This window comes from Sesamum indicum, linkage group LG12 (genome assembly GCF_026168435.1).
Source record: "Sesamum indicum cultivar Baizhima isolate 11 linkage group LG12, ASM2616843v1, whole genome shotgun sequence".
Lineage (NCBI taxonomy): Eukaryota > Viridiplantae > Streptophyta > Magnoliopsida > Lamiales > Pedaliaceae > Sesamum > Sesamum indicum.
This window is the reverse complement of record NC_142668.1, coordinates 5913849-5921507: the sequence shown is the minus strand read 5'-3', so window position 1 is coordinate 5921507 and position 7659 is coordinate 5913849. Positions and strand designations below refer to the sequence as shown.

General features: G+C 31.1%; 1 long non-coding RNA gene and 1 other non-coding gene across 2 annotated transcripts; one reads left to right on the top strand and one right to left on the bottom strand.

Moving 5' to 3' along the window:
- Positions 1 to 5026: 5026 nt before the first annotated feature.
- On the bottom strand, positions 5027 to 5099 carry TRNAF-GAA (transfer RNA phenylalanine (anticodon GAA)). Its single transcript has one exon. It is a non-coding gene; the product is annotated as a tRNA-Phe (tRNA).
- On the top strand, positions 5066 to 7442 carry LOC148784791 (uncharacterized). The gene is made up of 3 exons (XR_016063254.1): positions 5066 to 5765; positions 6182 to 6358; positions 7204 to 7442. It is a non-coding gene; the product is annotated as an uncharacterized LOC148784791 (long non-coding RNA).
- Positions 7443 to 7659: the final 217 nt, after the last annotated feature.

The window sequence follows — 7659 nt, the reverse complement described above, 5'->3', positions numbered from 1 at the left end:
GATGCTCAAGATCCTAATGATGTTGAATTCGAGGATATTTTTGAAGCTATCAAGGAGACCTTGGTAGAAAAGATTCATAAAAAAGACATGGAAGAATCTTCCTCAAACCAGGCAAGAATTGGGAGAAAGTCTGATTAACGAAGGCATCAATGCATGATCAGCAATCAAATGACACATTAATAAGCCATTTTATAAGATGACGTAATCAATGACGTCAAAGCAGACAGAAGGCCGGGAATCTTGGCTTTTCTACTATTCATTTTTTACTTTTAGTTTAGTTATTATTGTAACTGTAGCACTTTTTCCCGAAATATCGGTCTTATACTGTGTAATACACGGTTTCTACTGTACTAAGTAGGGATAGGCCCTGTAGAATATGCTCCTCTGCATTCTATAAATGCAGATGTTTAGGGCGTTAAGGGCAGAACCTTAGAAGAAATATCTCTTTTGTTTTCTCTCTTTCTCTGGCTCATGTGTTGAGCAATCCCTTCTCATTGTAAATCTATATATTGAAATAAAAGAAGTTTGCAACTACATAAGGACTACTGTAAGTTTTACTCGCTTTATTTTAATTTCTGTATTTTATTTATTATCTTATTTTATTGTTCATGGATAGCCTTATAGGCTAACCGATTCATGTGTTGATTCCTAACTGTTAATTACACTAGCATGAATTCGGCATCATGAATAATTAGGACTAATCAAATTTATAGGTTGGATAATAATAACTGGCCTTGACATAAAAATTATATTCTAAATATATGGCTCCTGGTAAGACCCCGGTCATAGCCGTGTTGAAGGCGTTTTTAGGGGTAGTTTGGAGTATTATATTTGGATATAAATTTTATGAAAGGTTGCCGGTTATTCATTATCTTGTAAAATTATCCTATCCTTGCCTGATGATCCTGGTTGTAATGATTAACATATAATTAAATAAAATTATATAATTAATTATTTAAATTTTAATTAAATAAAAATAAAAATAAAAATTGCCCAAGTCGTGATTATGAATCACGACTTGCGCTTTTCTTGAAAAAAAAAATTGCCTCAAGTCGTGATTATTTTTAAAATAAATAATTTTTTAATCAAGTCGTGATTTTAATGAGTTGTCCATTATACTCTTATTTTAATAGCTATTGATCTTCAATAGTTCAAAATGAACAGTTCAGATTTTAAATAATTTTAAAAATATATCTTGAGGTTTATATATACACACACGTATATATATATATATCATACATATGGACTATAGTATTTATATATATATATATATATATATATATTTTATATGTCATCGATGATAGCTGTTGCCTCTATGGGTGGGACACCGACTTTAGGCGAATGCGCCCTATCACCGCCTGATTGGTGATTGTCGCCTTTTCATCTGTTGGTGACTATCACAACCCAAATTTAGGGTGAGTAGTTGCCTAGAAAGAAATGCATGAGACATTGCCCAATCTAGACTACATCGACTCATCTTCGTGTGATACTTGGCGGTAGTGGTGGGCGGTGAAGAAGGAGGGAAGAAGAATAAAAAAAATTAGGATAGGTAGAAAGTATTAATTTTTTTTTAAAAAATTTAGCAAAAATGATTTAATTTATTTAAAATCTAAGAATAACGAAATGCAACTATTAAAATTTTTATTTTAAATACATATAATGGTAATTTTAATTTAAATATTATTTATAGTAAATAATATACCTTAAAAGTTTGATATAGTTTTTTGGTATTTCATTTGTAATCAATATATTCTATAAATAAATATAGTTTATTAAAGACACTTAACTAAATAATAATTCAATTTAATTTAATTAATAATACATAATTTAAAATATTGTTTCACTTATATGTCAAAACATGGCAAAATAGACTTTTGAAAACATGCTAGTATCCCCCTCAAGGCGACCCCCTTGCGCTAGCATCAATTTTACAATGTATATTGCTTTCCGTATTCAATGAATCCACATTTTGAAAGTGTTCTCAATTTACTGCCTTCATACTACATCTTGCTTATTTTTGTTGATGCTGTTGGATTCTGTGTGCTATTCCTGTTAGCGCGTTGTGCTAGTGTCAACGGGAGTTCTGCTGTTGTGTTGCTATTAGTGGAAGTAGTCCTTTATAATGAACTACTAGCTACACGGTGCCCCCTTCCTCACATTGCAGAAAACACATTAAGCTATTAGGGATAGTCCCTCATGATGACTCTCTGATGCTTAAGCCAGTTCGAGTTCGAGATAGTAATTGGCGATCCAAGTAGTAAATAAAGTAAAAAGCAATAAATATGTTTTATCATAAATATCATAGAATGAGGGTATAACAGGGCTAAATGTGCCCACGTGACGTCATCTCAAATCATGAGTGGTTAGATGATCTATGGTCTAAATCTTGGGTCATTAGAGCGGGTCTGGTTGAGCGACCCAACCCGATATAGAAAGACGCGGGTCCTAGGTCTATAGTGGTATGTTTGAAAGGTTATTTATATCTTTTTCCGAGTAGGTATGATATACTCCTATCAGGCTTCGTTGAAAATCTATATATAACTTTTTTAATTGTGCAGTCTCTTATAAGCTAATCTCTTGATTTGAATTTAATAAACTAAACTTCGTGTCATTATATCAATAACCATATCACACGTATATACATTTGATAATTCTTTTTTTTATTTTTTTTAAGAAGATATATACTTAGATAATATTTAGCACGACAAAGTATAGATGGCACTCAAAGGATCTAAATGAAAAATTCATAGAGGATGTCTGAGTGGGTATACGAGCTTTTGAGAACATCTTATAAGAAATTTAATAACTTATAAGATGTTGCAAAATATTTGACAAAATTTTTGAAAAATGAGCTCATAAAAATTAAACTATTAGAAGTTTACAAGCTTCTTTAGAAAAAAAAGTAAGGAGTTCTTAATTTATTCTTAAAATGCTAACAAGCTCTTCTACTATATTTATTAAAAAAATATCATTAGGAAAAATTGCATTTGTGGTCTCATATAATAAACTTATTTTTAATATAGTCCCATATATTACACTTTTCTCATATTTCATCCAATATATGAAGAAAAATTGTCAATGTTAGTCCCACATAACTTTTCATTAAGAATTAGAGGGAAAAGTCACGTGGCAGTTAGTAAATACACGTGAAGCTGGATTTGGTGGGAAAAAGATATCTTTATTAGAGAGAAATGGAAGCTAGGCTCAAACCAATATTTTTGCATCCAAAAATTAACTTTAGAAGTTGTAAAGGAGCTCATGTTAATTGAAAGTAGAAGAAGGTGCGTAAATGAATAGTCTACATGTTATTGTGGGAGAAAGGCGTATTTAAAGATTTCGTGATTAAATAATAATCTATATAGAAGATTTTATAATTATAAGGATGTTGTAGAGTTTTTTTTTTCTTTTATCCAAAAAATTATATTAATATAAATTTTTTAAATATACTAATAATAATATAATAAAATCGCGACTCGATTAATTTTTTTTTTTATAAACAAGCGACTCGGGCAAATAATTTTTTAAAAGAAAAGCTCAAGTCGTGATTCATAATCACGACTTCGGCAATTTTTTTTTCATTTAATTAAATTTTGAATAATGAATTATATATAATTAACATATTAAAGTTACAGTTGTATTAATTAACATATTAAAGTTATAATTTCATTTAATTATATATAATTAATTAAAATTATATTAATTTAAAAAATTATAATTAAGTGTACAAATGTAATAGTGTATATTTTTTCGTACAGTTGTAAAAAATACAATGAAATATACGATTATTCTTGACAACCAGATACCGGCACATCTGATTGTGTAGAATTTTTTGTTTGTTGGGATTGTTGCTTTGTATGCGTTTGCACCCAATCCATCTCGTTGTGAATAATTTATAAAATTATATTATTTATTTAGTCTTTTTACTAAATATAGTTTATATTGAGCGGTTTATTATTTAACCGGAGTATAACAAATCATATATTTGATTTATCAACTAATTCATAAGAATTCATTCAATCAACCCCTTATATATTTATAACTATCGTTTTTAATAACATCTCTAAATTATATTACCATTAAAATCTCATTTTCCCTCTTTAATAATATAATATTTCTTAAATATAATTTTCGGAATATTTCTATGAATTTTCTATCAATTTATCGTTATTATATAATTTAATTAAACAACAATACATAGAATTATGTATTTGGTTAAATATAAAAAATCTAATAATTTAATTAACCAACCATACCATTTTTATATCAAATGTGATGTTTAATTGAACATTAATATAAATAGCCAAAATCATAAAATACTCCGGTTAAATAATACATCGCTCAATATAAACTATATTTAATAAAAGGACTAATGAAATAATATAATTTTATAAATTATTCACAACGAGATGGATTGAGCGCAAACATGTGCAAGACAACGATTCCAACAAAGAAATTCTTCTACACAATCAGATGTGTCGATATCGGATTGTCAAGAATAATTGTATACTTCATTGTATTTTTTACAATTGTACGAAAAAATATACATATTATATTTGTACACTTAATTGTAATTTTTTAAATTAATATAATTTTAATTAATTATATATAATTAAACGAATAACTTTAATATGTTAATTATGTATAATTAAATGAAATTATATAATTAATTATTTAAAATTTAATTAAATAAAAATAAAAAAAATTGCCCAATCGATGAATCACGACTTGCGCTTTTCTTGAAAAAAAAATTGCCCAAATTGTGATTATCTTTAAAATAAATAATTTTTTAATCAAAAATCACGACTCATTATATTATTATTAATATATTTAAAAAAATTATATTAATATAATATTTTTTTTTATCATAAAAAATTAAATAACTCGAATGTTGTAGGAAAGTACGACGAATGAAAGGCGAAAATAAAACAAAATAATAGTAAATATTTGCTCTCGAAATTCAAAATAGAAATATCATTCACCGAAAAATAATTGAAATAAGAGAGAAAAGGCGCGACTGTGTATAAAATGCGGTGAACGTGGATCGAACACGTGACCTTCAGATCTTCAGTCTGACGCTCTCCCAACTGAGCTATCCCCGCAATTGATCTTTCATTCATACAGAAAATAATTAACGAATTACTTTTACCGGTAAAAACCCCCTCTTCACCGGTAAAAATCCCCCTCTTCCATTCCAACGGTAATGAGAAAGATATACAGATGTCGTTCGCACCGGTGAAAACCCTCAAAAATCACCTCCTCTTCCTCTTCCCATTTTCAGCTTCTCCACTTCATTTTCGATTCTCTTCTTGCAGAGAAAACCCTCAAAACCATCGTAGATCTGCGGAGAGGGAGTGAAGGAGAAGGGGACCAATCTGAAGGGTTTTTGTAGCCACGATGAAGGAGAGACGGTGGAGTGCCCGCAGGATGGCCGCGAACGTGAGGATAGCCATGGTGAGTTTGAGCCACCTAGCAGAAAAAGATTACGTAGGCGCTCTAATTATGACGATGACTGGGAAGAAGATTGTAATGACGGGCTGGAATCTATTCCCAAAGCTGGATCTCGTAAGAAGGCTTCTTATGGCCACAAAGATAACCTTAATGGGAAGAGTGGGTCCAGGCATATGATAGTAACTGCCGGGCCAAGAATGCAAGAAGCTTTTCAGCCTGGAGCTACTCCTGCACAGCCTGGAAAGAGGCACTTTCTGTGCTACAATATGCTTGGAAGTATAACCACAATGGAACATGATGGATATTCACATATAGAGGTATCCTGTTATCTTTATTTTCTTTCCTCTGATGTTTAGATGTTGCAATTTTCCTGAAAACCATATGACTTGTTTGCTATTGGGTGGAATGGAACTGGAAGAATCAATGTGGTAAAACCATGATTGAACTTTGCTGCATCAGACAGTGTATTTTGCAGATTCAGTTGTAATGACTGTAAGAATAAAAGATTAAAGAGGAATTACTTTCCTAATTGAAAAACCTCACGTCTGTCAGGGTAAACACATTTTACATTAAGAACACTGAGCACCTTGATCCAACTATTGGTTTGTCTATTGAACTTATTATATTGCTACAGATCAAGGCTTAAGAAATTCATACTCTCAACTTGCGTTACTTCTAGAAAAATAATCAATGTTTACCATCAGACAATTTAGTTTACATGACTTAAATGCAGATAGATTTCCATGATACCAGCAGTGGTACACGTGTTCCTGCAATGACTGACTATTTTGGCTTCACGATGGCTTCTCTAAATGAGAGTGGGAGTGTATTTGCCAATCCATGTAAAGGCGAGAAGAATATGAGCACACTTATGTATCGGCCCTTCAGTAGCTAGGCAAATAACAGTGAGGTCAGCCCTCTTCATCTTTTCCTTGTATGGATTAATATCTTCTTGCAAGTGCCATAATGGATGGGTTAGCATTCTAAGTTTGATGGCGTCATCATTAGAACTTTTAGAAACCTGCCACAATGCTTTCACATATTTTGGTGATGTCTTAAATGTTACAGTTACCCCCTTTATAATGTGATGAACATAACTTCTTTATTCCTATAATGATTATCTCATAACTGTAAGAAACTACTGTAGTTAAGAAAAAGACTAACCATTACGACTCATATAGAGTTTTTTAACGATCCTAGTTACTGACTAATACACGCCTTGCCATCAAGAAAGATACCCAACTGAAAAGATAGCACAATAAAATTTGCTTCATGGCAATTTATAGTTTAGGAAATATTTTTTCAAATAAAAAATTGATGGTTTGCTAATAGCAACATATCATCTAGGCACGTTTGTATGTGGCCCCTTGACATCTGCAATTGGTGTTCTCTCCGCTATTCATTTCTAGTTGCTGTTTCAAGCAAACATCTCTAGATCTTTCTCCAGTTGCTTCTGTAGGAGTTCATTTCCAAAATCCTATTATTTATATCTTTTTTAATTCATTTGTTTTTCCGACTTGCTCAGGGTTTCTGACCCTGACATATCAACTTCTTTCTTTGATTATCCTTTTTGTTTCTTTATCTTCACCTTTTTCTATGAAGAGGCTTAATATTCATAGAATTGGAAGCATATATCTATTACATATATAGCTACAGATCAAGGCTTAAGAAATTCATAGTCTCAACTTGCGTTACTGCTAGAAAAATAATGAACGTTTACCATCTGACAATTTAGTTTACATGACTTAAATGCAGATAGATTTCCATGATACCAGCAGTGGTACACGTGTTCCTGCAATGACTGACTATTTTGGCTTCACGATGGCTTCTCTAAATGAGAGTGGGAGTGTATTTGCCAATCCATGTAAAGGCGAGAAGAATATGAGCACACTTATGTATCGGCCCTTCAGTAGCTAGGCAAATAACAGTGAGGTCAGCCCTCTTCATCTTTTCCTTGTATGGATTAATATCTTCTTGCAAGTGCCATAATGAATGGGTTAGCATCTAAGTTTGATGGCGTCATCATTAGAACTTTTAGAAACCTGCCACAATGCTTTCACATATTTTGGTGATGTCTTAAATGTTACAGTTACCCCCTTTATAATGTGATGAACATAACTTCTTTATTCCTATAATGATTATCTCATAACTGTAAGAAACTACTGTACTTAAGAAAAAGACCATTACGACTCATATAGAGTTTTTTAACGA